We start from the raw sequence: 27,280 nt of genomic DNA, 5'->3' as shown, positions 1-27,280 counted from the left end.
TAAGGGAAACATTTCCCGGTGATACGGGTTAAACGAGGCTTCTGATCCACGTATGTGCACGTGGGTTCGAATTCCACTTCTGACAATCTTTTTTTTACTTTACTACCAGCATAAAGTCAGTGTTTTTTTTGCTGGGGCTGATATAAGGTGTCAGAATGGCCGAGTGGTCGAAGGCGCCAAACTTAAGGGAAACCTTGCTCAGTGATACGGGTTGAACGAGGCTTCTGGTCCAGGTGTGTGGTCGTGGGTTCGAATCCCACTTTGACAATCTTTTTTTACTTTACTACCAGCACGAAGTCAGTCTCTTTTTTTGCTGTGGCCGATATATCGTGTCAGAATGGCCGAGTGGTCTAAGGCGCCAGACTCAAGGGAAACCTTGCCCAGTGATACGGGTTGAACGAGGCTTCTGGTTCACGTTTGTGGGCGTGGGTTCGAATCCCACTTCTGACAAACTTTTTTTACTTCACTAACAGAACAAAGTCAGTGTATCCTTTTGCTGGGGCTGATATATCGTATCAGAATGGCCGAGTGGTCTAAGGCGCAAGACTGAAGGGAAAGCTTGCTCGGTGATGCGAGTTGAACGAGGCTTCTGGTCCAAGTATGTGTGCGTGGGTTCATATCTCACTTCCGTCAATTTTTTTTACTTTACTACCAGCACAGAGTCAGCGTCTACTTTTGCTGAGGCTGACATATCGTATCAGAATGGCCGAGTGGTCTAAGGCTCCAGACTCAAGGGAAACCTTGCCCAGTGATACGGGTTGAACGAGGCTCCTGGTCTACGTATGTGGGCGTGGGTTGAAATCCCACTTCTGAGAAGCCCTTTTTTTACTTTACTACCAGGACAAAGTCAGTGTCTCCTTTTGCTGGGGCTGAAATTTCGTGTCAGAATGGCCGAGTGGTCTAAGGCTCCAGACAAAAGGGAAACCTTGCCCAGTGATACGGGTTGAACGAGGCTTCTGGTCCATGTATGTGGGCGTGGGTTCGAATTCTATTCTGACAAACTTTTTTTTTACTTTACTACCAGAACAAAGTCAGTGTCTCATTTTGCTGGGCTGAAATACTGGTCAGAATGGCCGAGTGGTCGAAGGCGCCAGACTTAAGGGAAACCTTGCCCAGTGATACGAGTGCAACGAGGCTTCTGGTCCACGTATGTGTGCGTGGGTTCGAATCCCACTTCTGACAAAGTTTTTTTACTTTACAATTAGCACGAAGTCAGTCTCTTCTTTTGCTGGGGCTGATATATCGTGTCATAATGGCCGAGTGGTCTAAGGCGCCAGACTCAAGGGAAACCTTGCACAGTGATACGGGTTGAACGAGGCTTCTGGTCCACGTATGTGGGCGTGGGTTCGAATCCCACTTCTGACAAACGTTTTTTACTTTACTACCAGCCCAAAGTCAGTGTCTCTTTTTGCTGGGCCTGAAATATCCTGTCAGAACGGCCGAGTAGTCTAAGGCTCCAGACTCAATCGAAACCGTGCCCAGTCATACGAGTTGAGCGAGGCTTCAGGTCAACGTATGTGTGCGTGGGTGCGAATCCCACTTCTGACAAACTTTTTTTACTTTACTACCAAAACAAAGTCAGTGTCTTCTTTTGTTGGAGCTTGCAAATCGTGTCAGAACGGCCGAGTTGTCTGAGGCACCAGACTTAAGGGAAATATTGCCCGGTGATACGGGTTAAACGAGGCCTTTGGTCCACGTATGTCGACGTGGGTTCGAATCCCACTTCTGACAAACTCTTTTTTTATTTATTACCAGCACAAAGTCAGTGTCTCCTTTAGCTGGGCTGAAATATTGTGTCAGAATGGCCGAGTGGTCGAAGGTGCTAGACTCAAGGGAAACCGTGCACGGTCATACTAGTTGAACGAGGCTTCTGGTCCACGTATGTGTGCGTGGGTGCGAATCCCACTTCTGACAAACTTTTTTACTTTACTGCCAGAACAAAGTTAGTGTCTTCTTTTGCTGCATCTTATATATCGTGTCAGAACGGCCGAGTTGTCTAAGGCACCAGACTTAAGGGAAACATTGCCCGGTGATACGGTTTAAACGAGGCCTTTGGTCCAAGTATGTCGACGTGGGTTGGAATCCCATTTCTGACAATCTTTTTTTTTCACTTTACTACCAGCACGAAGTCAGTCTCTTCTTTTGCTGGGGCTGATATATCGTGTCAGAATGGCCGAGTGGTCTAAAGCTCCAGACTCAAGGGAAACCTTGCCCAGTGATACGGGTTGAACGAGGCTTCTGGTCCACGTATGTGGGCGTGGGTTCGAATCCCACTTCTGACAAACGTTTTTTACTTTACTACCAGCCCAAAGTCAGTGTCTCTTTTTGCTGGGCCTGAAATATCCTGTCAGAACGGCCGAGTGGTCTAAGGCTCCAGACTCAATGGAAACCGTGCCCAGTCATACGAGTTGAACGAGGCTTCAGGTCAACGTATGTGTGCGTGGGTGCGAATCCCACTTCTGACAAACTTTTTTTATTTTACTTTACTACCAGAACAAAGTCAGTGTCTTCTTTTGTTGGAGCTTGCAAATCGTGTCAGAACGGCCGAGTTGTCTGAGGCACCAGACTTAAGGGAAATATTGCCCGGTGATACGGGTTAAACGAGGCCTTAGGTCCACGTATGTCGACGTGGGTTCGAATCCCACTTCTGACAAACTCTTTTTTTATTTATTACCAGCACAAAGTCAGTGTCTCCTTTTGCTGGGCTGAAATATTGTGTCAGAATGGCCGAGTGGTCGAAGGTGCTAGACTACAGGGAAACCGTGCACGGTCATACTAGTTGAACGAGGCTTCTGGTCCACGTATGTGTGCGTGGGTGCGAATCCCACTTCTGACAAACTTTTTTACTTTACTGCCAGAACAAAGTTAGTGTCTTCTTTTGCTGCATCTTATATATCGTGTCAGAACGGCCGAGTTGTCTAAGGCACCAGACTTAAGGGAAACATTGCCCCGTGATACGGTTTAAACGAGGCCTTTGGTCCAAGTATGTCGACAAGGTTGGAATACCATTTCTGACAATCTTTTTTTTTACTTTACTACCAGCACGAAGTCAGTCTCTTCTTTTGCTGGGGCTGATATATCGTGTCAGAATGGCCGAGTGGTCTAAAGCTCCAGACTCAAGGGAAACCTTGCCCAGTGATACGGGTTGAACGAGGCTTCTGGTCCACGTATGTGGGCGTGGGTTCGAATCCTATTCTCACAAAATTTTTTTTACTTTACTACCAGAACAAAGTCAGTGTCTCCTTTTGCTGGGCTGAAATATTGTGTCAGAATGGCCGAGTAGTCAAAGGCGCCAGACTTCAGGGAAACCGTGCCCAGTGATACGAGTGTAACGTGGCTTCTGGTCCACGTATGTGTGCGTGGGTTCGAATCCCACTTCTGACAAACTTTTTTTACTTTATTACCAGCACGAAGTCAGTGTCTTCTTTTGCTGGGGCTGGGATATCGTGTCACAATGGCCAAGTGGTCTAAGGCGCCAGACTCAAGGGAAACCTTGCCCAGTGATACGGGTTGAACGAGGCTTCTGGTCCACGTACGTGGGCGTGGGTTCGAATCCCACTTCTGACAAACTTTTTTTACTTTACTGCCAGCACAGAGTCAGCGTCTTCTTTTGCTGAGGCTGACATATCGTGTCAGAATGGCCGCCTGGTTTAAGGCGCCAGACTCAAGGGATACCTTGCCCGGTGATACGAGTTGAACGAGGCTTCTCGTCCACGTATGTGGGCGTGGGTTCAAATCCCCCTTCAGACATTTTTTTTTAATTTACTACCAGCACAAAGTCAGTGTCTCCTTTTGCTGAACTGAAATATTGTGTCAGAATCGCCGAGTGGTGGAAGGTGCTATACTCAAGGGAAACCTTGCCCAGTCATACGAGTTGAACGAGGCTTCTGGTCCACGTATGTGTGCGTGGGTTCAAATCCCACTTCTGACAATTTTTTGTAATCTACTACGAGAACAAAGTCACTGTCTTCTTTTGCTGGGGCTGATATCTCGTGTCAGAATGGCCGAGTGGTCTAAGGCGCCAGACTCAAGGGAAACCTTGCCCAGTGGAAGGGGTTGAACGAGGCTTCTGGTCCACGTATGTGGGCGTGGTTTCGAATCCCTCTTCTGACAAACTTTTTTTACTTCACTGACAGAACAAAGTCAGTGTCTCCTTTTGCTGGGGCTGATATATCGTATCAGAATGGCCGAGTGGTCTAAGGCGCAAGACTGAAGGGAAACCTTGCTCGGTGATGCGAGTTGAACGAGGCTTCTGGTCCAAGCATGTGTGCGTGGGTTCGAATCTCACTTCCGTCAATTTTTTTTTACTTTACTACCAGCACAGAGTCAGCGTCTACTTTTGCTGAGGCTGACATATCGTATCAGAATGGCCGAGTGGTCAAGGCTCCAGACTTAAGGGAAACCTTGCCCAGTGATACGGGTTAAATGAGGCTTCTGGTCCACGTATGTGGGCGTGGGTTCGAATCCCACTTCTGACAAACTCTTTTATTTATTTGCTACCAGCACAAAGTCAGTGTCTCCTTTTGCTGGGCTGAAATATTGTGTCAGAACGGCCGAGTTGTCTAAGGCACCAGACTTAAGGGAAACATTTCCCGGTGATACGGGTTAAACGAGGCTTCTGATCCACGTATGTGCACGTGGGTTCGAATTCCACTTCTGACAATCTTTTTTTTACTTTACTACCAGCCTAATGTCAGTGTTGTTTTGCTGGGGCTGATATAATGTGTCAGCATGGCCGAGTGGTCGAAGGCGCCAAACTTAAGGGAAACCTTGCTCAGTGATACGGGTTGAACGAGGCTTCTGGTCCAGGTGTGTGGTCGTGGGTTCGAATCCCACTTTGACAATCTTTTTTTACTTTACTGCCAGCACGAAGTCAGTCTCTTTTTTTGCTGGGGCCGATATATCGTGTCAGAATGGCTGAGTGGTCTAAGGCGCCAGACTCAAGGGAAACCTTGCCCAGTGATACGGGTTGAACGAGGCTTCTGGTTCACGTTTTTGGGCGTGAGTTCGAATCAAACTTCTGACAAACTTTTTTACTTCACTAACAGAACATAGTCAGTGTATCCTTTTGCTGGGGCTGATATATCGTATCAGAATGGCCGAGTGGTCTAAGGCGCAAGACTGAAGGGAAACCTTGCTCGGTGATGCGAGTTGAACGAGGCTTCTGGTCCAAGTATGTGTGCGTGGGTTCATATCTCACTTCCGTCAATTTTTTTTTACTTTACTACCAGCACAGAGTCAGCGTCTACTTTTGCTGAGGCTGACATATCGTATCAGAATGGCCGAGTGGTCTAAGGCTCCAGACTCAAGGGAAACGTTGCCCAGTGGTACGGGTTGAACGAGGCTCCTGGTCTACGTATGTGGGCGTGGGTTGAAATCCCACTTCTGAGAAGCTCTTTTTTTACTTTACTACCAGGACAAATTCAGTGTCTCCTTTTGCTGGGGCTGAAATTTCGTGTCAGAATGGCCGAGTGGTCTAAGGCTCCAGACAGAAGGGAAACCTTGCCCAGTGATACGGGTTGAACGAGGCTTCTGGTCCATGTATGTGGGCGTGGGTTCGAATTCTATTCTGACAAACTTTTTTTTTACTTTACTACCAGAACAAAGTCAGTGTCTCCTTTTGCTGGGCTGAAATATTGTGTCAGAATGGCCGAGTGGTCGAAGGCGCCAGACTTAAGGGAAACCTTGCCCAGTGATACGAGTGTAACGAGGCTTCTGGTCCACGTATGTGTGCGTGGGTTCGAATCCCACTTCTGACAATGTTTTTTTACTTTACTGCCAGCACGAAGTCAGTCTCTTCTTTTGCTGGGGCTGATATATCGTGTCATAATGGCCGAGTGGTCTAAGGCGCCAGACTCAAGGTAAACCTTGCCCAGTGATACGGGTGAAACGAGGCTTCTGGTTCACGTATGTGGGCGTGGGTTCGAATCCCACTTCTGACAAACTTTTTTTACTTTACTACCAGCCCAAAGTCAGTGTCTCTTTTTGCTGGGCCTGAAATATCCTGTCAGAACGGCCGAGTGGTCTAAGGCTCCAGACTCAATGGAAACCGTGCCCAGTCATACGAGTTGAACGAGGCTTCAGGTCAACGTATGTGTGCGTGGGTGCGAATCCCACTTCTGACAAACTTTTTTTATTCTACTTTACTACCAGAACAAAGTCAGTGTCTTCTTTTGTTGTAGCTTGCAAATCGTGTCAGAACGGCCGAGTTGTCTGAGGCACCAGACTTAAGGGAAATATTGCCCGGTGATACGGGTTAAACGAGGCCTTCGGTCCACGTATGTCGACGTGGGTTCGAATCACACTTCTGACAAACTCTTTTTTTATTTATTACCAGCACAAAGTCAGTGTCTACTTTTGCTGGGCTGAAATATTGTGTCAGAATGGCCGAGTGGTCGAAGGTGCTAGACTCAAGGGAAACCGTGCACGGTCATACTAGTTGAACGAGGCTTCTGGTCCACGTATGTGTGCGTGGGTGCGAATCCCACTTCTGACAAACTTTTTTACTTTACTGCCAGAACAAAGTTAGTGTCTTCTTTTGCTGCATCTTATATATCGTGTCAGAACGGCCGAGTTGTCTAAGGCACCAGACTTAAGGGAAACATTGCCCGGTGATACGGTTTAAACGAGGCCTTTGGTCCAAGTATGTCGACGTGGGTTGGAATACCATTTCTGACAATCTTTTTTTTACTTTACTACCAGCACGAAGTCAGTCTCTTCTTTTGCTTGGGCTGATATATCGTGTCAGAATGGCCGAGTGGTCTAAAGCTCCAGACTCAAGGGAAACCTTGCCCAGTGATACGGGTTGAACGAGGCTTCTGGTCCACGTATGTGGGCGTGGGTTCGAATTCTATTCTCACAAACTTTTTTTTACTTTACTACCAGAACAAAGTCAGTGTCTCCTTTTGCTGGGCTGAAATATTTTGTCAGAATGGCCGAGTAGTCAAAGGCGCCAGACTTCAGGGAAACCGTGCCCAGTGATACGAGTGTAACGTGGCTTCTGGTCCACGTATGTGTACGTGGGTTCGAATCCCACTTCTGACAAACTTTTTTTACTTTATTACCAGCACGAAGTCAGTGTCTTCTTTTGCTGGGGCTGACATATTGTGTCAGAATGGCCGCCTGGTTTAAGGCGCCAGACTCAAGGGAAACCTTGCCCGGTGATACGAGTTGAACGAGGCTTCTCGTCCACGTATGTGGGCGTGGGTTCAAATCTCCCTTCAGACATTTTTTTTTAATTTACTACCAGCACAAAGTCAGTGTCTCCTTTTGCTGAACTGAAATATTGTGTCCGAATGGCCGAGTGGTCGAAGGTGCTATACTCAAGGGAATCCTTGCCCAGTCATACGAGTTGAACGAGGCTTCTGGTCCACGTATGTGTGCGTGGGTTCAAATCCCACTTCTGACATTTTTTTGTAATCTACTACGAGAACAAAGTCACTGTCTTCTTTTGCTGGGGCTGATATATCGTGTCAGAATGACCGAGTGGTCTAAGGCGCCAGACTCAAGGGAAACCTTGCCCAGTGAAAGGGGTTGAACGAGGCTTCTGGTCCACGTATGTGGGCGTGGTTTCGAATCCCTCTTCTGACAAACTTTTTTTACTTCACTAACAGAACAAAGTCAGTGTCTCCTTTTGCTGGGGCTGATATATCGTATCAGAATGGCCGAGTGGTCTAAGGCGCAAGACTGAAGGGAAACCTTGCTCGGTGATGCGAGTTGAACGAGGCTTCTGGTCCAGGTGTGTGGTCGTGGGTTCGAATCCCACTTTGACAATCTTTTTTTACTTTACTGCCAGCACGAAGTCAGTCTCTTTTTTTGCTGGGGCCGATATATCGTGTCAGAATGGCCGAGTGGTCTAAGGCGCCAGACTCAAGGGAAACCTTGCCCAGTGATACGGGTTGAACGAGGCTTCTGGTTCACGTTTTTGGGCGTGAGTTCGAATCAAACTTCTGACAAACTTTTTTACTTTACTAACAGAACAAAGTCAGTGTATCCTTTTGCTGGGGCTGATATATCGTATCAGAATGGCCGAGTGGTCTAAGGCGCAAGACTGAAGGGAAACCTTGCTCGGTGATGCGAGTTGAACGAGGCTTCTGGTCCAAGTATGTGTGCGTGGGTTCATATCTCACTTCCGTCAATTTTTTTTACTTTACTACCAGCACAGAGTCAGCGTCTACTTTTGCTGAGGCTGACATATCGTATCAGAATGGCCGAGTGGTCTAAGGCTCCAGACTCAAGGGAAACGTTGCCCAGTGGTACGGGTTGAACGAGGCTCCTGGTCTACGTATGTGGGCGTGGGTTGAAATCCCACTTCTGAGAAGCTCTTTTTTTACTTTACTACCAGGACAAATTCAGTGTCTCCTTTTGCTGGGGCTGAAATTTCGTGTCAGAATGGCCGAGTGGTCTAAGGCTCCAGACAGAAGGGAAACCTTGCCCAGTGATACGGGTTGAACGAGGCTTCTGGTCCATGTATGTGGGCGTGGGTTCGAATTCTATTCTGACAAACTTTTTTTTTACTTTACTACCAGAACAAAGTCAGTGTCTCCTTTTGCTGGGCTGAAATATTGTGTCAGAATGGCCGAGTGGTCGAAGGCGCCAGACTTAAGGGAAACCTTGCCCAGTGATACGAGTGTAACGAGGCTTCTGGTCCACGTATGTGTGCGTGGGTTCGAATCCCACTTCTGACAATGTTTTTTTACTTTACTGCCAGCACGAAGTCAGTCTCTTCTTTTGCTGGGGCTGATATATCGTGTCATAATGGCCGAGTGGTCTAAGGCGCCAGACTCAAGGTAAACCTTGCCCAGTGATACGGGTTGAACGAGGCTTCTGGTCCACGTATGTGGGCGTGGGTTCGAATTCTATTCTGACAAACTTTTCTTTTACTTTACTGCTGGAACAAAGTCAGTGTCTCCTTTTGCTGGGCTGAAATATTGTGTCAGATTGGCCGAGTGGTCGAATGCGCCAGACTTAAGGAAAACCTTGCCCAGTGATACGAGTGTAACGAGGCTTCTGGTCCACGTATGTGTGCGTGGGTTCGAATCCCACTTCTGACAAACTTTTTTTACCTTAACTGCAAGCACGAAGTCAGTCTCTTCTTTTGCTGGGGCTGATATATCGTATCAGAATGGCCGAGTGGTCTAAGGCTCCAGACTCAAGGGAAACCTTGCCCTGTGATACGGGTTGAACGAGGCTCCTGGTCTACGTATGTGGGCGTGGGTTGAAATCCCACTTCTGAGAAGCTCTTTTTTTACTTTACTACCAGGACAAAGTCAGTGTCTCCTTTTGCTGGGGCTGAAATTTCGTGTCAGAATGGCCGAGTGGTCTAAGGCTCCAGACAGAAGGGAAACCTTGCCCAGTGATACGAGTGTAACGAGGCTTCTGGTCCACGTATGTGTGCGTGGGTTCGAATCCCACTTCTGACAAAGTTTTTTTACTTTACTGCCAGCACGAAGTCAGAGTCTTCTTTTGCTGGGGCTGATATATCGTGTCATAATGGCCGAGTGGTCTAAGGCGCCAGACTCAAGGTAAACCTTGCCCAGTGATACGGGTGAAACGAGGCGTCTGGTTCACGTATGTGGGCGTGGGTTCGAATCCCACTTCTGACAAACTTTTTTTACTTTACTACCAGCCCAAAGTCAGTGTCTCTTTTTGCTGGGCCTGAAATATCCTGTCAGAACGGCCGAGTGGTCTAAGGCTCCAGACTCAATGGAAACCGTGCCCAGTCATACGAGTTGAACGAGGCTTCAGGTCAACGTATGTGTGCGTGGGTGCGAATCCCACTCCTGACAAACTTTTTTTATTTTACTTTACTACCAGAACAAAGTCAGTGTCTTCTTTTGTTGGAGCTTGCAAATCGTGTCAGAACGGCCGAGTTGTCTGAGGCACCAGACTTAAGGGAAATATTGCCCGGTGATACGGGTTAAACGAGGCCTTAGGTCCACGTATGTCGACGTGGGTTCGAATCCCACTTCTGACAAACTCTTTTTTTATTTATTACCAGCACAAAGTCAGTGTCTCCTTTTGCTGGGCTGAAATATTGTGTCAGAATGGCCGAGTGGTCGAAGGTGCTAGACTACAGGGAAACCGTGCACGGTCATACTAGTTGAACGAGGCTTCTGGTCCACGTATGTGTGCGTGGGTGCGAATCCCACTTCTGACAAACTTTTTTACTTTACTGCCAGAACAAAGTTAGTGTCTTCTTTTGCTGCATCTTATATATCGTGTCAGAACGGCCGAGTTGTCTAAGGCACCAGACTTAAGGGAAACATTGCCCCGTGATACGGTTTAAACGAGGCCTTTGGTCCAAGTATGTCGACAAGGTTGGAATACCATTTCTGACAATCTTTTTTTTTACTTTACTACCAGCACGAAGTCAGTCTCTCCTTTTGCTGGGCTGAAATATTGTGTCAGAATGGCCGAGTAGTCAAAGGCGCCAGACTTCAGGGAAACCGTGCCCAGTGATACGAGTGTAACGTGGCTTCTGGTCCACGTATGTGTGCGTGGGTTCGAATCCCACTTCTGACAAACTTTTTTTTACTTTATTACCAGCACGAAGTCAGTGTCTTCTTTTGCTGGGGCTGGGATATCGTGTCAGAATAGCCAAGTGGTCTAAGGCGCCACACTCAAGGGAAACCTTGCCCAGTGATACGGGTTGAACGAGGCTTCTGGTCCACGTACGTGGGCGTGGGTTCGAATCCCACTTCTGACAAACTTTTTTTACTTTACTGCCAGCACAGAGTCAGCGTCTTCTTTTGCTGAGGCTGACATATCGTGTCAGAATGGCCGCCTGGTTTAAGGCGCCAGACTCAAGGGATACCTTGCCCGGTGATACGAGTTGAACGAGGCTTCTCGTCCACGTATGTGGGCGTGGGTTCAAATCCCCCTTCAGACATTTTTTTTTAATTTACTACCAGCACAAAGTCAGTGTCTCCTTTTGCTGAACTGAAATATTGTGTCAGAATGGCCGAGTGGTGGAAGGTGCTATACTCAAGGGGAACCTTGCCCAGTCATACGAGTTGAACGAGGCTTCTGGTCCACGTATGTGTGCGTGGGTTCAAATCCCACTTCTGACAATTTTTTGTAATCTACTACGAGAACAAAGTCACTGTCTTCTTTTGCTGGGGCTGATATCTCGTGTCAGAATGGCCGAGTGGTCTAAGGCGCCAGACTCAAGGGAAACCTTGCCCAGTGGAAGGGGTTGAACGAGGCTTCTGGTCCACGTATGTGGGCGTGGTTTCGAATCCCTCTTCTGACAAACTTTTTTTACTTCACTGACAGAACAAAGTCAGTGTCTCCTTTTGCTGGGGCTGATATATCGTATCAGAATGGCCGAGTGGTCTAAGGCGCAAGACTGAAGGGAAACCTTGCTCGGTGATGCGAGTTGAACGAGGCTTCTGGTCCAAGTATGTGTGCGTGGGTTCATATCTCACTTCCGTCAATTTTTTTTACTTTACTACCAGCACAGAGTCAGCGTCTACTTTTGCTGAGGCTGACATATCGTATCAGAATGGCCGAGTGGTCTAAGGCTCCAGACTCAAGGGAAACGTTGCCCAGTGGTACGGGTTGAACGAGGCTCCTGGTCTACGTATGTGGGCGTGGGTTGAAATCCCACTTCTGAGAAGCTCTTTTTTTACTTTACTACCAGGACAAATTCAGTGTCTCCTTTTGCTGGGGCTGAAATTTCGTGTCAGAATGGCCGAGTGGTCTAAGGCTCCAGACAGAAGGGAAACCTTGCCCAGTGATACGGGTTGAACGAGGCTTCTGGTCCATGTATGTGGGCGTGGGTTCGAATTCTATTCTGACAAACTTTTTTTTTACTTTACTACCAGAACAAAGTCAGTGTCTCCTTTTGCTGGGCTGAAATATTGTGTCAGAATGGCCGAGTGGTCGAAGGCGCCAGACTTAAGGGAAACCTTGCCCAGTGATACGAGTGTAACGAGGCTTCTGGTCCACGTATGTGTGCGTGGGTTCGAATCCCACTTCTGACAATGTTTTTTTACTTTACTGCCAGCACGAAGTCAGTCTCTTCTTTTGCTGGGGCTGATATATCGTGTCATAATGGCCGAGTGGTCTAAGGCGCCAGACTCAAGGTAAACCTTGCCCAGTGATACGGGTTGAACGAGGCTTCTGGTCCACGTATGTGGGCGTGGGTTCGAATTCTATTCTGACAAACTTTTCTTTTACTTTACTGCTGGAACAAAGTCAGTGTCTCCTTTTGCTGGGCTGAAATATTGTGTCAGATTGGCCGAGTGGTCGAATGCGCCAGACTTAAGGAAAACCTTGCCCAGTGATACGAGTGTAACGAGGCTTCTGGTCCACGTATGTGTGCGTGGGTTCGAATCCCACTTCTGACAAACTTTTTTTACCTTAACTGCAAGCACGAAGTCAGTCTCTTCTTTTGCTGGGGCTGATATATCGTATCAGAATGGCCGAGTGGTCTAAGGCTCCAGACTCAAGGGAAACCTTGCCCTGTGATACGGGTTGAACGAGGCTCCTGGTCTACGTATGTGGGCGTGGGTTGAAATCCCACTTCTGAGAAGCTCTTTTTTTACTTTACTACCAGGACAAAGTCAGTGTCTCCTTTTGCTGGGGCTGAAATTTCGTGTCAGAATGGCCGAGTGGTCTAAGGCTCCAGACAGAAGGGAAACCTTGCCCAGTGATACGAGTGTAACGAGGCTTCTGGTCCACGTATGTGTGCGTGGGTTCGAATCCCACTTCTGACAAAGTTTTTTTACTTTACTGCCAGCACGAAGTCAGAGTCTTCTTTTGCTGGGGCTGATATATCGTGTCATAATGGCCGAGTGGTCTAAGGCGCCAGACTCAAGGTAAACCTTGCCCAGTGATACGGGTGAAACGAGGCGTCTGGTTCACGTATGTGGGCGTGGGTTCGAATCCCACTTCTGACAAACTTTTTTTACTTTACTACCAGCCCAAAGTCAGTGTCTCTTTTTGCTGGGCCTGAAATATCCTGTCAGAACGGCCGAGTGGTCTAAGGCTCCAGACTCAATGGAAACCGTGCCCAGTCATACGAGTTGAACGAGGCTTCAGGTCAACGTATGTGTGCGTGGGTGCGAATCCCACTCCTGACAAACTTTTTTTATTTTACTTTACTACCAGAACAAAGTCAGTGTCTTCTTTTGTTGGAGCTTGCAAATCGTGTCAGAACGGCCGAGTTGTCTGAGGCACCAGACTTAAGGGAAATATTGCCCGGTGATACGGGTTAAACGAGGCCTTAGGTCCACGTATGTCGACGTGGGTTCGAATCCCACTTCTGACAAACTCTTTTTTTATTTATTACCAGCACAAAGTCAGTGTCTCCTTTTGCTGGGCTGAAATATTGTGTCAGAATGGCCGAGTGGTCGAAGGTGCTAGACTACAGGGAAACCGTGCACGGTCATACTAGTTGAACGAGGCTTCTGGTCCACGTATGTGTGCGTGGGTGCGAATCCCACTTCTGACAAACTTTTTTACTTTACTGCCAGAACAAAGTTAGTGTCTTCTTTTGCTGCATCTTATATATCGTGTCAGAACGGCCGAGTTGTCTAAGGCACCAGACTTAAGGGAAACATTGCCCCGTGATACGGTTTAAACGAGGCCTTTGGTCCAAGTATGTCGACAAGGTTGGAATACCATTTCTGACAATCTTTTTTTTTACTTTACTACCAGCACGAAGTCAGTCTCTCCTTTTGCTGGGCTGAAATATTGTGTCAGAATGGCCGAGTAGTCAAAGGCGCCAGACTTCAGGGAAACCGTGCCCAGTGATACGAGTGTAACGTGGCTTCTGGTCCACGTATGTGTGCGTGGGTTCGAATCCCACTTCTGACAAACTTTTTTTTACTTTATTACCAGCACGAAGTCAGTGTCTTCTTTTGCTGGGGCTGGGATATCGTGTCAGAATAGCCAAGTGGTCTAAGGCGCCACACTCAAGGGAAACCTTGCCCAGTGATACGGGTTGAACGAGGCTTCTGGTCCACGTACGTGGGCGTGGGTTCGAATCCCACTTCTGACAAACTTTTTTTACTTTACTGCCAGCACAGAGTCAGCGTCTTCTTTTGCTGAGGCTGACATATCGTGTCAGAATGGCCGCCTGGTTTAAGGCGCCAGACTCAAGGGATACCTTGCCCGGTGATACGAGTTGAACGAGGCTTCTCGTCCACGTATGTGGGCGTGGGTTCAAATCCCCCTTCAGACATTTTTTTTTAATTTACTACCAGCACAAAGTCAGTGTCTCCTTTTGCTGAACTGAAATATTGTGTCAGAATGGCCGAGTGGTGGAAGGTGCTATACTCAAGGGGAACCTTGCCCAGTCATACGAGTTGAACGAGGCTTCTGGTCCACGTATGTGTGCGTGGGTTCAAATCCCACTTCTGACAATTTTTTGTAATCTACTACGAGAACAAAGTCACTGTCTTCTTTTGCTGGGGCTGATATCTCGTGTCAGAATGGCCGAGTGGTCTAAGGCGCCAGACTCAAGGGAAACCTTGCCCAGTGGAAGGGGTTGAACGAGGCTTCTGGTCCACGTATGTGGGCGTGGTTTCGAATCCCTCTTCTGACAAACTTTTTTTACTTCACTGACAGAACAAAGTCAGTGTCTCCTTTTGCTGGGGCTGATATATCGTATCAGAATGGCCGAGTGGTCTAAGGCGCAAGACTGAAGGGAAACCTTGCTCGGTGATGCGAGTTGAACGAGGCTTCTGGTCCAAGTATGTGTGCGTGGGTTCGAATCTCACTTCCGTCAATTTTTTTTTACTTTACTACCAGCACAGAGTCAGCGTCTACTTTTGCTGAGGCTGACATATCGTATCAGAATGGCCGAGTGGTCAAGGCTCCAGACTTAAGGGAAACCTTGCCCAGTGATACGGGTTAAACGAGGCTTCTGGTCCACGTATGTGGGCGTGGGTTCGAATCCCACTTCTGACAAACTCTTTTTTTTATTTGCTACCAGCACAAAGTCAGTGTCTCCTTTTGCTGGGCTGAAATATTGTGTCAGAACGGCCGAGTTGTCTAAGGCACCAGACTTAAGGGAAACATTTCCCGGTGATACGGGTTAAACGAGGCTTCTGATCCACGTATGTGCACGTGGGTTCGAATTCCACTTCTGACAATCTTTTTTTTTACTTTACTACCAGCCTAATGTCAGTGTTTTTTTGCTGGGGCTGATATAATGTGTCAGCATGGCCGAGTGGTCGAAGGCGCCAAACCTAAGGGAAACCTTGCTCAGTGATACGGGTTGAACGAGGCTTCTGGTCCAGGTGTGTGGTCGTGGGTTCGAATCCCACTTTGACAATCTTTTTTTACTTTACTGCCAGCACGAAGTCAGTCTCTTTTTTTGCTGGGGCCGATATATCGTGTCAGAATGGCCGAGTGGTCTAAGGCGCCAGACTCAAGGGAAACCTTGCCCAGTGATACGGGTTGAACGAGGCTTCTGGTTCACGTTTTTGGGCGTGAGTTCGAATCAAACTTCTGACAAACTTTTTTACTTCACTAACAGAACAAAGTCAGTGTATCCTTTTGCTGGGGCTGATATATCGTATCAGAATGGCCGAGTGGTCTAAGGCGCAAGACTGAAGGGAAACCTTGCTCGGTGATGCGAGTTGAACGAGGCTTCTGGTCCAAGTATGTGTGCGTGGGTTCATATCTCACTTCCGTCAATTTTTTTTACTTTACTACCAGCACAGAGTCAGCGTCTACTTTTGCTGAGGCTGACATATCGTATCAGAATGGCCGAGTGGTCTAAGGCTCCAGACTCAAGGGAAACGTTGCCCAGTGGTACGGGTTGAACGAGGCTCCTGGTCTACGTATGTGGGCGTGGGTTGAAATCCCACTTCTGAGAAGCTCTTTTTTTACTTTACTACCAGGACAAAGTCAGTGTCTCCTTTTGCTGGGGCTGAAATTTCGTGTCAGAATGGCCGAGTGGTCTAAGGCTCCAGACAGAAGGGAAACCTTGCCCAGTGATACGGGTTGAACGAGGCTTCTGGTCCATGTATGTGGGCGTGGGTTCGAATTCTATTCTGACAAACTTTTTTTTTACTTTACTACCAGAACAAAGTCAGTGTCTCCTTTTGCTGGGCTGAAATATTGTGTCAGAATGGCCGAGTGGTCGAAGGCGCCAGACTTAAGGGAAACCTTGCCCAGTGATACGAGTGTAACGAGGCTTCTGGTCCACGTATGTGTGCGTGGGTTCGAATCCCACTTCTGACAAAGTTTTTTTACTTTACTGCCAGCACGAAGTCAGTCTCTTCTTTTGCTGGGGCTGATATATCGTGTCATAATGGCCGAGTGGTCTAAGGCGCCAGACTCAAGGTAAACCTTGCCCAGTGATACGGGTGAAACGAGGCTTCTGGTTCACGTATGTGGGCGTGGGTTCGAATCCCACTTCTGACAAACTTTTTTTACTTTACTACCAGCCCAAAGTCAGTGTCTCTTTTTGCTGGGCCTGAAATATCCTGTCAGAACGGCCGAGTGGTCTAAGGCTCCAGACTCAATGGAAACCGTGCCCAGTCATACGAGTTGAACGAGGCTTCAGGTCAACGTATGTGTGCGTGGGTGCGAATCCCACTTCTGACAAACTTTTTTTATTCTACTTTACTACCAGAACAAAGTCAGTGTCTTCTTTTGTTGTAGCTTGCAAATCGTGTCAGAACGGCCGAGTTGTCTGAGGCACCAGACTTAAGGGAAATATTGCCGGGTGATACGGGTTAAACGAGGCCTTCGGTCCACGTATGTCGACGTGGGTTCGAATCACACTTCTGACAAACTCTTTTTTTATTTATTACCAGCACAAAGTCAGTGTCTACTTTTGCTGGGCTGAAATATTGTGTCAGAATGGCCGAGTGGTCGAAGGTGCTAGACTCAAGGGAAACCGTGCACGGTCATACTAGTTGAACGAGGCTTCTGGTCCACGTATGTGTGCGTGGGTGCGAATCCCACTTCTGACAAACTTTTTTACTTTACTGCCAGAACAAAGTTAGTGTCTTCTTTTGCTGCATCTTATATATCGTGTCAGAACGGCCGAGTCATTCTGCTTCCGGCAGTCGTGCTGAACGGATCGCAGGATCATGAGCTCCAGCGGAGCGGCGACAGCGGCCAATCTTAGCCGCGGAAACAGGAACGGAGATAGCGAATACCAGTTTATTTTGCCGCAAATGCCAAAAGGACGACTTGTTATCAACACCGTGTTTTTACACGGTGATGTACGAGCGAGGCCATACAAGGTCGAAGATTTCAGGGACGCATTGACGCCAACGGGCCTGCTGCCGGATGTGGTAAGCCTCGGTGCATACCAGGTTAACCACTTGTGGGCGGTGACATTCAATGATGCCGCTCCCACGAAACGCCTGCTCGCCTTGAAGGAGCTGCAGGTGAAGGGGCGGCGCTGCGTCGTCGTCGACCCACAGGACCAGCAGGTGCGGCTACGAATTCACTGGCTGCTTCACGGGGTGAGCGACGAAGAAGTACGGACGGCGCTGTCGGCTTTCGGCAAGGTCGTGGAGGTGAGCCGTGAGCGGTGGCGTGTCCCGGGCATGGCCGACAAGTGTTCGACCACGAGAACAGCTCTCCTGAAGCTGAAAAGCGGCGTCAGGGTCGAAGACCTTCCGCACCAGATCAGGATCGATGGAGAGCTGGCCTTGCTGGTTGTGCCTGGTCGGCCGATGCAATGCTTGCGCTGCCAAGGCAAAGGGCACGTCCGCCGAGAGTGCAAGGTTCCCCGTTGCTCGCGGTGCAAACGCTTCGGACACGTCGAGGCGGATTGCGTTCGAACGTACGCCAGTGCAATGGGGCCAGCGAAGAACGAGGCGATGGCTGATCACGTCATGGACGCGGCCGAGGCAGAGGACGCCGCCAAAGGGGTCGGAAGCCCAGTGGTCCCTGTGACTACTGGAGGGGCGGCGCCGGCAGACACACCCAAGTTTCCGGAGACTCTCCAGCTTTCGACTACACCGGCCAGCGCCCCGTCAGCGGCCGAGCCTGAGCGGGTCGAGACGGACGTGGTTCCAGTGGGGACAGCTGATGCAACGGAGGGTCAGGGAGAGACGGCGGCGGACAGCGACGACGAGATGTGCGTGACCAGCGCCACGCTAAAGCGTCCACTCGACGACTCGGTAGAGCAGGACGGGGCGTCGTCCACCAGCAGCCAGGAGCCGCCTGCGAAGGCGCCGCAAGGGAGGCGGCGTAGTCTCAAACCTAAGCCGAAAGTCCCTACCGACCGGAGACTGGAGGACAAGGCAAAAGAAAACAGCGCTGGGAAGCAGGATGGTCCTGGAGGCGGCTAGCCGAGGGCTGGTCGTGAAGGGTAAGCGCCATGCTCCGGGCCTACTCCTTTAGCGAACAAGTCACTATGGCATTAACTCCGCCATTCAGTATAGCTACGCTTAACGTCAGAGGGTTGGCGGCTAGGCGTAGGCAAAGTCAGCTCTATCGGTTGCTCACAGACCAAGACATAGACGTCCTAGCCGTCCAGGAAACTAAGGTAGACGGAGAGGAGGAGACCGGGAGCATGGTGCGCCGTTTCACTGACCGATATTACGCGGTCGTAAGCCACTCGATAGGAACGTCCGCGGGTTGTGTTCTTTTTGTAAAAAAATTGCAAGGCCTTCTTGTGCAAAGTGTTTTTTCATGCCAGTCGGGCAGAATTGTTTATTGTGACTTTGTTTATGGTGCCACTGAATTCAGAGTTATATGCGTATACGCACCGAATAGTGTAGAAGAGCGTGCTCAGTTTTTTTCTAACCTGTTTCAGTGGACAAAGTGTGATAAGAGGGTGGTTTTGTTAGGTGATTTTAACTGTGTTTTAAGGGCTCGCGATAGAGTCAACAGCACTGGCGTTCGTGACAAAAGCAGTGACGTGCTAGGCAAATTAATAACCGAAAATGACTTGGAAGACGTGTATGAATGTGTGGCAGCAAATCGCGAAGTGATCTACACGCGATTTCATGGCAATAGCCATGCACGTTTAGACCGCATATACCTATCCCTAGATGTATTGCCTATGTGTCACGATTTTTCGGTTGAGCCAGTGTCGTTTTCAGATCACTGTTTGGTTGTGTGTCGCATAGGCATGAAGAAACAGCGTAAGGTTTTCAACTGGGATTTATGGAAACTGAACGCATTGTTACTAAAAGATGAACCATTTTTAGAAGCAGTGCACGAGACCATTAATGAAGTGCTTATGGAAAAAACGGAAACAGTAGCAGAGAAATGGGAGTGTTTAAAGCAGAAGGTGAAAATGAAAGCGCTTGACAGATCGAGCACGCTAAAATTCGAAGCGCAAATAAAAGAAAGAAGTCTTAAGAAAACACTGCAGCAGCTGATAGCCCTAGAAAGTCGGGAGCCTGGGACTTGCAAAGACGAGGTGCGCAGTGTCAAGGAAAAATTAGAACTGCATGACAGAGAGCGTTATCGAGGCGCCTGGGTTCGCGCGCGCGCAAATGATCTTGCCGCGGGTGAGACGCCCACAAAAAGGGCGCTTGGTCTCGAAAAAGCGCAAGGACGCCGAAACCACATCGATAAGGTCTATTGCAACGGGACTCTCGCGAGCGACAATGAAAGCATCGAACGGGCCTTTGTTGCGTATTATCAGTCACTTTTTGCAATTCGAAAAGCGAATGTACATGGTTTTAAAGAAGAGTTTCTCAAGCGCTTGCCGCGGCTTAGTGACGACACAAAAAAGCTTTTAGAAGGCAGAATAACGGAAGGTGAAGTGGAACGCGCGATTGGTCATCTGAACCCCGGAAAGTCACCGGGACCCGATGGCCTAACCGCAGCATGGTATAAGACGTTTAGAATAGAACTGTCCCCGGGGTTAGCTGAGCTGTTCAATGAGGCGTACGAACGGAAAACTCTGCCGCCCTCCTTCAGCAAAGCGCATACGATATTAATTCCTAAAACGGACGAAAGGGAAAAACTTAAACTGGTGACATCGTATAGGCCCATATCGCTGACCAATGTCGACTACAAGATTTTTATGAAGGTTCTGGCAGCGCGACTTCAAGGTGTCATTAAAGAAATTGTTGGAGAGCACCAAACTTGTGGAATCAAAGGCAGAACCATTAGCTCAAACATTCACAAGATGCGGTGTGTGCTAGAGTGTTGTGACGAAGATTCACTTGGCGTTGCTCTGCTCCAGATAGACCTGGAGAAAGCTTTTGATTGTGTTGCGCATGATATTTTGTTTGTCATCTTAGATCATATTAATGTCGGTTCCATCATCAAGGAGGGAGTGGCCTTGGCGTACCAGAACTGCACAACACGTTTAATTGTTAACAAGTCTTTGGGGGCCCCCATTCACGTAATGCGTTCTGTGCGTCAAGGCTGCCCCCTCAGTCCACTTTTGTTTTGTATTTACATCGAAGCGATGTGCTTAGCGATAAATGAAAATGAAAAAATTCGTGGCTTCAGCTTGGCGGCAGTGGAAGTTAAGCTGCTGGCATATGCAGACGACATTGCGGTGTGTTGTACGAACAAAGAAAGTGTAGAGGAAACGATAAGTGTTGTGAAACATTTTTGTAGCGTCACAGGAAGCCGCGTAAACTGGGCGAAATCTCTTGGGCTTTGGCACGGAAGGTGGCCTTCAAAGCCGGACCTTTTTGCGAATGTGCACCGGACGGAAACACCGACAAGGTACCTCGGTGTTCCCCTGGAATGTTATAACGGCAGCGAGGAGTATTGGTCGCGTCAAACAAAAGAGACGAAGGAAAAAGCAGACAGGTGGAAAGGCATGAACCTGTCTGTTTTCGCTAGGGCTACTGTGTGCAACATGTTTTTTATCGCTAAACTGTGGTATGTGATGCAGGTGTTACATTGTTCAAGGATCAACGTGCAAAGGCTGCACAGAGTGTTCGCAGTTTTTATATGGGGCTCGAAATGGGAAAGGTGCAGACGGACCAACTTGTTCAGGTGCGTGAAGGACGGAGGTCTTGGTTTGGCGCACCTATTTGTGAGACAAGTAGTAAATAGATTTTTGTTTTTCCGTGACGTCAGGGATCCGTTTTTGCGTACGGTATGCCAGCTCAGGTTAGGCAGTGCCTTACCAGATTTTGTTGTTACTACGGATAGCCGGCCCGTGACGTTGCGTGGGTATCTCAAGGAAGTGGTAGACAGTGTACGTTTTTTATCTGTACGCTTTTCGATAGATTATCTAGCAAGTGTTAGAAGAAAAGAATTGTACAAAGATGTATGTGCTATGGTTTTGCCAGTACCATTGTACAGGGCCATATACAGTGGAAGACCGGGACAAAATGTACTGAAGCGGGTGAGAAACATGCAGGTACCTACAGGGGTGAAAACTTTTTTCTTCAAGTTACACACAGGAACACTATCAGTAAAGACTTTCACAGAGGAACGGGGTTTTTTTACACCATGGGGGTCACACTGCTTGATATGTAAGAAACCAGAAACAATAGACCATGTTTTTTTGCATTGTTGGGAAGGGGTACATTTTTGGGACATATTACAGAGGACAATAAAGAAGGATTTTCCACTAGACCCACACGGAATAAGGTACCTCGCAGTAACAAATGATGATGGGGTCCCATTTGATGTAGTGATGTTGACCGGTCTCCACTGTATATGGCGTGCACGAATGGCCGGATATCATTTCGACCCGGACGCAAAGCCAGCAGTAATTTATTTCAGGCAAAGCATGTCTGCATTCATTGAGTGTAGCAAAATAGAGGATATCGAGCCAGAATGGTTGTCAAGGTTTGAACCCCTGGCAAACCTTAAGTATTTTTAAGAGGACAACATCAGTACAAATGGGACTGATGGCAATGCTTGTTTTTTTTTTTTCTTTTCTTTGTATTGTAATATATGTGTGTGCAATGATTGCCCTGTACAATGTCCATGCCAGGCAATAAATAAAAAAAAAAAAAAAAAGTCAGAACGGCCGAGTTGTCTAAGGCACCAGACTTAAGGGAAACATTGCCCGGTGATACGGTTTAAACGAGGCCTTTGGTCCAAGTATGTCGACGTGGGTTGGAATACCATTTCTGACAATCTTTTTTTTTACTTTACTACCAGCACGAAGTCAGTCTCTTCTTTTGCTTGGGCTGATATATCGTGTCAGAATGGCCGAGTGGTCTAAAGCTCCAGACTCAAGGGAAACCTTGCCCAGTGATACGGGTTGAACGAGGCTTCTGGTCCACGTATGTGGGCGTGGGTTCGAATCCTATTCTCACAAACTTTTTTTTACTTTACTACCAGAACAAAGTCAGTGTCTCCTTTTGCTGGGCTGAAATATTTTGTCAGAATGGCCGAGTAGTCAAAGGCGCCAGACTTCAGGGAAACCGTGCCCAGTGATACGAGTGTAACGTGGCTTCTGGTCCACGTATGTGTGCGTGGGTTCGAATCCCACTTCTGACAAACTTTTTTTACTTTATTACCAGCACGAAGTCAGTGTCTTCTTTTGCTGGGGCTGACATATTGTGTCAGAATGGCCGCCTGGTTTAAGGCGCCAGACTCAAGGGAAACCTTGCCCGGTGATACGAGTTGAACGAGGCTTCTCGTCCACGTATGTGGGCGTGGGTTCAAATCTCCCTTCAGACATTTTTTTTTAATTTACTACCAGCACAAAGTCAGTGTCTCCTTTTGCTGAACTGAAATATTGTGTCCGAATGGCCGAGTGGTCGAAGGTGCTATACTCAAGGGAATCCTTGCCCAGTCATACGAGTTGAACGAGGCTTCTGGTCCACGTATGTGTGCGTGGGTTCAAATCCCACTTCTGACATTTTTTTGTAATCTACTACGAGAACAAAGTCACTGTCTTCTTTTGCTGGGGCTGATATATCGTGTCAGAATGACCGAGTGGTCTAAGGCGCCAGACTCAAGGGAAACCTTGCCCAGTGAAAGGGGTTGAACGAGGCTTCTGGTCCACGTATGTGGGCGTGGTTTCGAATCCCTCTTCTGACAAACTTTTTTTACTTCACTAACAGAACAAAGTCAGTGTCTCCTTTTGCTGGGGCTGATATATCGTATCAGAATGGCCGAGTGGTCTAAGGCGCAAGACTGAAGGGAAACCTTGCTCGGTGATGCGAGTTGAACGAGGCTTCTGGTCCAAGTATGTGTGCGTGGGTTCGAATCTCACTTCCGTCAATTTTTTTTAACTTTACTACCAGCACAAAGTCAGTGTCTCCTTTTGCTGGGGCTGAAATTTCGTGTCAGAATGGCCGAGTGGTCTAAAGCTCCAGACTGACGGGAAACCTTGCCCAGTGATACGGGTTGAACGAGGCTTCTGGTCCACGTATGTGGGCGTGGGTTCGAATTCTATTCTGACAAACTTTTCTTTTACTTTACTGCTGGAACAAAGTCAGTGTCTCCTTTTGCTGGGCTGAAATATTGTGTCAGATTGGCCGAGTGGTCGAATGCGCCAGACTTAAGGAAAACCTTGCCCAGTGATACGAGTGTAACGAGGCTTCTGGTCCACGTATGTGTGCGTGGGTTCGAATCCCACTTCTGACAAACTTTTTTACCTTAACTGCAAGCACGAATTCAGTCTCTTCATTTGCTGGGGCTGATATATCGTGTCAGAATGGCCGAGTGGTCTAAGGCGCCAGACTCAAGGGAAACCTTGCCCAGTGATACGGGTTGAACCGTGGCTTCTGGTCCACGTATGTGGGCGTGGGTTCGAATCCCACTTCTGTCATTTTTTTAATTTACTCCCAGCACAGAATCAGCGTCTTCTTTTGCTGAGGCTGACATATCGTATCAGAATGGCCGAGTGGTCTAAGGCGCCAGACTTAAGGGAAACCTTGCCCAGTGATACGGGTTAAATGAGGCTTCTGGTCCACGTATGTGGGCGTGCGTTCGAATCCCACTTCTGACAAACTCTTTTTTTATTTGCTACCAGCACAAAGTCAGTGTCTCCTTTTGCTGGGTTGAAATATTGTGTCAGAACGGCCGAGTTGTCTAAGGCACCAGACTTAAGGGAAGCATTTCCCGTTGATACGGGTTAAACGAGGCTTCTGATTCACGTATGTGCACGTGGGTTCGAATTCCACTTCTGACAATCTTTTTTTTACTTTACTATCAGCATAAAGTCAGTATTTTTTTGCTGGGGCTGATATAAGGTGTCAGCATGGCCGAGTGGTCGAAGGCGCCAAACTTAAGGAAAACCTTGCCCAGTGATACGGGTTGAACGAGGCTTCTGGTTCACGTTTGTGGGCGTGGGTTCGAATCCCACTTCTGACAAACTTTTTTTACTTGACTAACAGAACAAAGTCAGTGTATCCTTTTGCTGGGGCTGATATATCGTATCAGAATGGCCGAGTGGTCTAAGGCGCAAGACTTAAGGGAAATATTGCCCGGTGATACGGGTTAAACGAGGCCTTTGGTCCACGTATGTCGACGTGGGTTCGAATCCCACTTCTGACAAACTCTTTTTTTATTTATTACCAGCACAAAGTCAGTGTCTCCTTTTGCTGGGCTGAAATATTGTGTCAGAATGGCCGAGTGGTCGAAGGTGCTAGACTCAAGGGAAACCGTGCACGGTCATACTAGTTGAACGAGGCTTCTGGTCCACGTATGTGTGCGTGGGTGCGAATCCCACTTCTGATAAACTTTTTTACTTTACTGCCAGAACAAAGTTAGTGTCTTCTTTTGCTGCATATTATATATCGTGTCAGAACGGCCGAGTTGTCTAAGGCACCAGACTTAAGGGAAACATTGCCCGGTGATACGGTTTAAACGAGGCCTTTGGTCCAAGTATGTCGACGTGGGTTGGAATCCCATTTCTGACAATCTTTTTTTCTACTTTACTAACAGAACAAAGTCAGTGTCTCTTTTTGCTGGGGCTGATATATCGTATCAGAATGGCCGAGTGGTCTAAGGCGCCAGACTGAAGGGAAACCTTGCGCGGTGATGCGAGTTTAACGAGGCTTCTGGTCCACGTATGTGTGCGTGGGTTCGAATCCCACTTCTGACAAACTTTGTTTACTTTATTACCAGCACGAAGTCAGTGTCTTCTTTTGCTGGGGCTGGGATATCGTGTCACAATGGCCAAGTGGTCTAAGGCGCCAGACTCAAGGGAAACCTTGCCCAGTGATACGGGTTGAACGAGGCTTCTGGTCCACGTACGTGGGCGTGGGTTCGAATCCCACTTCTGACAAACATTTTTCACTTTACTGCCAGCACAGAGTCAGTGTCTTCTTTTGCTGAGGCTGACATATCGTGTCAGAATGGCCGCCTGGTTTAAGGCGCCAGACTCAAGGGAAACCTTGCCCGGTGATACGAGTTGAACGAGGCTTCTCGTCCACGTATGTGGGCGTGGGTCCATTCCCCCTTCAGACATTTTTTTTTTAATTTACTACCAGCACAAAGTCAGTGGCTCCTTTTGCTGAACTGAAATATTGTGTCAGAATGGCCGAGTGGTCGAAGGTGCTATACTCAAGGGAAACCTTGCCCAGTCATACGAGTTGAACGAGGCTTCTGGTCCACGTATGTGTGCGTGGGTTCAAATCCCACTTCTGACAATTTTTTGTAATCTACTACCAGCACAAAGTCAGTGTCTCCTTTTGCTGGGGCTGAAATTTCGTGTCAGAATGGCCGAGTGGTCTAAAGCTCCAGACTGACGGGAAACCTTGCCCAGTGATACGGGTTGAACGAGGCTTCTGGTCCACGTATGTGGGCGTGGGTTCGAATTCTATTCTGACAAACTTTTCTTTTACTTTACTGCTGGAACAAAGTCAGTGTCTCCTTTTGCTGGGCTGAAATATTGTGTCAGATTGGCCGAGTGGTCGAATGCGCCAGACTTAAGGAAAACCTTGCCCAGTGATACGAGTGTAACGAGGCTTCTGGTCCACGTATGTGTGCGTGGGTTCGAATCCCACTTCTGACAAACTTTTTTTACCTTAACTGCAAGCACGAAGTCAGTCTCTTCTTTTGCTGGGGCTGATATATCGTGTCAGAATGGCCGAGTGGTCTAAGGCGCCAGACTCAAGGGAAACCTTGCCCAGTGATACGGGTTGAACGTGGCTTCTGGTCCACGTATGTGGGCGTGGGTTCGAATCCCACTTCTGTCATTTTTTTAATTTACTACCAGCACAGAATCAGCGTCTTCTTTTGCTGAGGCTGACATATCGTATCAGAATGGCCGAGTGGTCTAAGGCTCCAGACTCAAGGGAAACCTTGCCCAGTGATACGGGTTGAACGAGGCTTCTGGTCCACGTATGTGGGCGTGGGTTCGAATTCTATTCTGACAAACTTTTCTTTTACTTTACTGCTGGAACAAAGTCAGTGTCTCCTTTTGCTGGGCTGAAATATTGTGTCAGATTGGCCGAGTGGTCGAAGGCGCCAGACTTAAGGAAAACCTTGCCCAGTGATACGAGTGTAACGAGGCTTCTGGTCCACGTATGTGTGCGTGGGTTCGAATCCCACTTCTGTCATTTTTTAATTTACTACCAGCACAGAATCAGCGTCTTCTTTTGCTGAGGCTGACATATCGTATCAGAATGGCCGAGTGGTCTAAGGCGCCAGACTTAACCTTTTACTTGCCAATGTTCCAAAATTGGAACATACGAAACCTAATTTTTTATTTTCTCTCCAATATATCGCATATTGAAATTTTATGTTTACGCATACTCATTGATGCTTGTGAAAAACGTGGCATTTTTAATTTCTATTATGAGCCTACGGAGAATCATTAGATGAATTTTTAAAAACAGGCATATTTTGCACTCCTTGACCACCAGATGTTTGTTGCATTATTCCGCAGGAAAAAGTAATGCTGCAGTGAACAAAGCAAAACTAAAATATTGGCAAATGGTTCAGGATTACGCGGCAATACAATAAAAAAATAACAAAGACAATCTAGTTTTCAGCTTGAGAGTTTTGTGCGGATGTTCCTTTTTTGGAACATTGGCGTTTCACAGTGTCGAACGCAGCGTAGACGGGCGCGAGCGTTTCGCCTCGTTCTTTTTCTTTTTTTGTCTTGTCGATGGCGCCCGCTGGGCGGCGCTTGGCAGCAACTTGAACATAAGCTTTCCTGGGCGTCATTTTGAGTTTGCCAGACACGTGAAAAGAGCAGCATTGAACTACAGTGCCTAGCTGCATCAATCCCTGTGAATGTAACTAAAAAACTACCTTGCGGCTGGTTTTATTTTTGTAGTACTGTGCTTTACACCGCAATAACTTTCGTTGTAGGTCATGGCACAATGCTTCCTCACTTTGGTGGCAGCAATTGACCTTTTGTTCAGCCTTCCCGATGACGAACGCGAAGGGGCGTCTGTATGCCAATAGCCGCCTGTTGAAGTTGGCAATATTACTGACGAGGAGCACGTGAACGAAAATG

The 27,280-nt window shown here is 47.9% G+C and overlaps 28 non-coding genes across 28 annotated transcripts; all 28 read left to right on the top strand.

Moving 5' to 3' along the window:
* Positions 1-331: 331 nt before the first annotated feature.
* Positions 332-450, top strand: TRNAL-CAA (transfer RNA leucine (anticodon CAA)). The gene is made up of 2 exons: positions 332-369; positions 405-450. It is a non-coding gene; the product is annotated as a tRNA-Leu (tRNA).
* Positions 451-1,063: 613 nt separating this feature from the next.
* TRNAL-UAA (transfer RNA leucine (anticodon UAA)) lies at positions 1,064-1,182 on the top strand. Its single transcript has 2 exons — positions 1,064-1,101; positions 1,137-1,182. It is a non-coding gene; the product is annotated as a tRNA-Leu (tRNA).
* A 64-nt stretch (positions 1,183-1,246) lies between these two features.
* Positions 1,247-1,365, top strand: TRNAL-CAA (transfer RNA leucine (anticodon CAA)). Its single transcript has 2 exons — positions 1,247-1,284; positions 1,320-1,365. It is a non-coding gene; the product is annotated as a tRNA-Leu (tRNA).
* Positions 1,366-2,163: 798 nt separating this feature from the next.
* Positions 2,164-2,282, top strand: TRNAL-CAA (transfer RNA leucine (anticodon CAA)). Its single transcript has 2 exons — positions 2,164-2,201; positions 2,237-2,282. It is a non-coding gene; the product is annotated as a tRNA-Leu (tRNA).
* A 1,166-nt stretch (positions 2,283-3,448) lies between these two features.
* On the top strand, positions 3,449-3,567 carry TRNAL-CAA (transfer RNA leucine (anticodon CAA)). Its single transcript has 2 exons — positions 3,449-3,486; positions 3,522-3,567. It is a non-coding gene; the product is annotated as a tRNA-Leu (tRNA).
* Positions 3,568-3,994: 427 nt separating this feature from the next.
* Positions 3,995-4,113, top strand: TRNAL-CAA (transfer RNA leucine (anticodon CAA)). Its single transcript has 2 exons — positions 3,995-4,032; positions 4,068-4,113. It is a non-coding gene; the product is annotated as a tRNA-Leu (tRNA).
* Positions 4,114-4,360: 247 nt separating this feature from the next.
* Positions 4,361-4,478, top strand: TRNAL-UAA (transfer RNA leucine (anticodon UAA)). The gene is made up of 2 exons: positions 4,361-4,397; positions 4,433-4,478. It is a non-coding gene; the product is annotated as a tRNA-Leu (tRNA).
* A 1,162-nt stretch (positions 4,479-5,640) lies between these two features.
* On the top strand, positions 5,641-5,759 carry TRNAL-UAA (transfer RNA leucine (anticodon UAA)). Its single transcript has 2 exons — positions 5,641-5,678; positions 5,714-5,759. It is a non-coding gene; the product is annotated as a tRNA-Leu (tRNA).
* Positions 5,760-5,823: 64 nt separating this feature from the next.
* On the top strand, positions 5,824-5,942 carry TRNAL-CAA (transfer RNA leucine (anticodon CAA)). Its single transcript has 2 exons — positions 5,824-5,861; positions 5,897-5,942. It is a non-coding gene; the product is annotated as a tRNA-Leu (tRNA).
* A 2,626-nt stretch (positions 5,943-8,568) lies between these two features.
* Positions 8,569-8,687, top strand: TRNAL-UAA (transfer RNA leucine (anticodon UAA)). The gene is made up of 2 exons: positions 8,569-8,606; positions 8,642-8,687. It is a non-coding gene; the product is annotated as a tRNA-Leu (tRNA).
* A 616-nt stretch (positions 8,688-9,303) lies between these two features.
* Positions 9,304-9,422, top strand: TRNAF-GAA (transfer RNA phenylalanine (anticodon GAA)). The gene is made up of 2 exons: positions 9,304-9,341; positions 9,377-9,422. It is a non-coding gene; the product is annotated as a tRNA-Phe (tRNA).
* Positions 9,423-9,486: 64 nt separating this feature from the next.
* Positions 9,487-9,605, top strand: TRNAL-CAA (transfer RNA leucine (anticodon CAA)). The gene is made up of 2 exons: positions 9,487-9,524; positions 9,560-9,605. It is a non-coding gene; the product is annotated as a tRNA-Leu (tRNA).
* A 984-nt stretch (positions 9,606-10,589) lies between these two features.
* On the top strand, positions 10,590-10,708 carry TRNAL-CAA (transfer RNA leucine (anticodon CAA)). The gene is made up of 2 exons: positions 10,590-10,627; positions 10,663-10,708. It is a non-coding gene; the product is annotated as a tRNA-Leu (tRNA).
* A 427-nt stretch (positions 10,709-11,135) lies between these two features.
* Positions 11,136-11,254, top strand: TRNAL-CAA (transfer RNA leucine (anticodon CAA)). The gene is made up of 2 exons: positions 11,136-11,173; positions 11,209-11,254. It is a non-coding gene; the product is annotated as a tRNA-Leu (tRNA).
* A 614-nt stretch (positions 11,255-11,868) lies between these two features.
* TRNAL-UAA (transfer RNA leucine (anticodon UAA)) lies at positions 11,869-11,987 on the top strand. The gene is made up of 2 exons: positions 11,869-11,906; positions 11,942-11,987. It is a non-coding gene; the product is annotated as a tRNA-Leu (tRNA).
* A 616-nt stretch (positions 11,988-12,603) lies between these two features.
* Positions 12,604-12,722, top strand: TRNAF-GAA (transfer RNA phenylalanine (anticodon GAA)). Its single transcript has 2 exons — positions 12,604-12,641; positions 12,677-12,722. It is a non-coding gene; the product is annotated as a tRNA-Phe (tRNA).
* A 64-nt stretch (positions 12,723-12,786) lies between these two features.
* On the top strand, positions 12,787-12,905 carry TRNAL-CAA (transfer RNA leucine (anticodon CAA)). The gene is made up of 2 exons: positions 12,787-12,824; positions 12,860-12,905. It is a non-coding gene; the product is annotated as a tRNA-Leu (tRNA).
* Positions 12,906-13,889: 984 nt separating this feature from the next.
* On the top strand, positions 13,890-14,008 carry TRNAL-CAA (transfer RNA leucine (anticodon CAA)). The gene is made up of 2 exons: positions 13,890-13,927; positions 13,963-14,008. It is a non-coding gene; the product is annotated as a tRNA-Leu (tRNA).
* A 427-nt stretch (positions 14,009-14,435) lies between these two features.
* Positions 14,436-14,554, top strand: TRNAL-CAA (transfer RNA leucine (anticodon CAA)). Its single transcript has 2 exons — positions 14,436-14,473; positions 14,509-14,554. It is a non-coding gene; the product is annotated as a tRNA-Leu (tRNA).
* Positions 14,555-14,801: 247 nt separating this feature from the next.
* On the top strand, positions 14,802-14,919 carry TRNAL-UAA (transfer RNA leucine (anticodon UAA)). Its single transcript has 2 exons — positions 14,802-14,838; positions 14,874-14,919. It is a non-coding gene; the product is annotated as a tRNA-Leu (tRNA).
* A 1,162-nt stretch (positions 14,920-16,081) lies between these two features.
* On the top strand, positions 16,082-16,200 carry TRNAL-UAA (transfer RNA leucine (anticodon UAA)). Its single transcript has 2 exons — positions 16,082-16,119; positions 16,155-16,200. It is a non-coding gene; the product is annotated as a tRNA-Leu (tRNA).
* A 64-nt stretch (positions 16,201-16,264) lies between these two features.
* Positions 16,265-16,383, top strand: TRNAL-CAA (transfer RNA leucine (anticodon CAA)). The gene is made up of 2 exons: positions 16,265-16,302; positions 16,338-16,383. It is a non-coding gene; the product is annotated as a tRNA-Leu (tRNA).
* Positions 16,384-23,518: 7,135 nt separating this feature from the next.
* On the top strand, positions 23,519-23,638 carry TRNAL-CAA (transfer RNA leucine (anticodon CAA)). The gene is made up of 2 exons: positions 23,519-23,556; positions 23,593-23,638. It is a non-coding gene; the product is annotated as a tRNA-Leu (tRNA).
* Positions 23,639-23,699: 61 nt separating this feature from the next.
* Positions 23,700-23,818, top strand: TRNAL-UAA (transfer RNA leucine (anticodon UAA)). Its single transcript has 2 exons — positions 23,700-23,737; positions 23,773-23,818. It is a non-coding gene; the product is annotated as a tRNA-Leu (tRNA).
* Positions 23,819-24,064: 246 nt separating this feature from the next.
* Positions 24,065-24,183, top strand: TRNAL-UAA (transfer RNA leucine (anticodon UAA)). The gene is made up of 2 exons: positions 24,065-24,102; positions 24,138-24,183. It is a non-coding gene; the product is annotated as a tRNA-Leu (tRNA).
* A 614-nt stretch (positions 24,184-24,797) lies between these two features.
* Positions 24,798-24,916, top strand: TRNAF-GAA (transfer RNA phenylalanine (anticodon GAA)). Its single transcript has 2 exons — positions 24,798-24,835; positions 24,871-24,916. It is a non-coding gene; the product is annotated as a tRNA-Phe (tRNA).
* A 64-nt stretch (positions 24,917-24,980) lies between these two features.
* Positions 24,981-25,099, top strand: TRNAL-CAA (transfer RNA leucine (anticodon CAA)). The gene is made up of 2 exons: positions 24,981-25,018; positions 25,054-25,099. It is a non-coding gene; the product is annotated as a tRNA-Leu (tRNA).
* A 794-nt stretch (positions 25,100-25,893) lies between these two features.
* On the top strand, positions 25,894-26,012 carry TRNAL-CAA (transfer RNA leucine (anticodon CAA)). Its single transcript has 2 exons — positions 25,894-25,931; positions 25,967-26,012. It is a non-coding gene; the product is annotated as a tRNA-Leu (tRNA).
* Positions 26,013-27,280: the final 1,268 nt, after the last annotated feature.

This window comes from Rhipicephalus microplus, chromosome 2 (assembly GCF_043290135.1).
Source record: "Rhipicephalus microplus isolate Deutch F79 chromosome 2, USDA_Rmic, whole genome shotgun sequence".
NCBI lineage: Eukaryota > Metazoa > Arthropoda > Arachnida > Ixodida > Ixodidae > Rhipicephalus > Rhipicephalus microplus.
The sequence above is the reverse complement of the archived record's forward strand: the minus strand, read 5'-3'. Positions and strand labels throughout refer to the sequence as shown.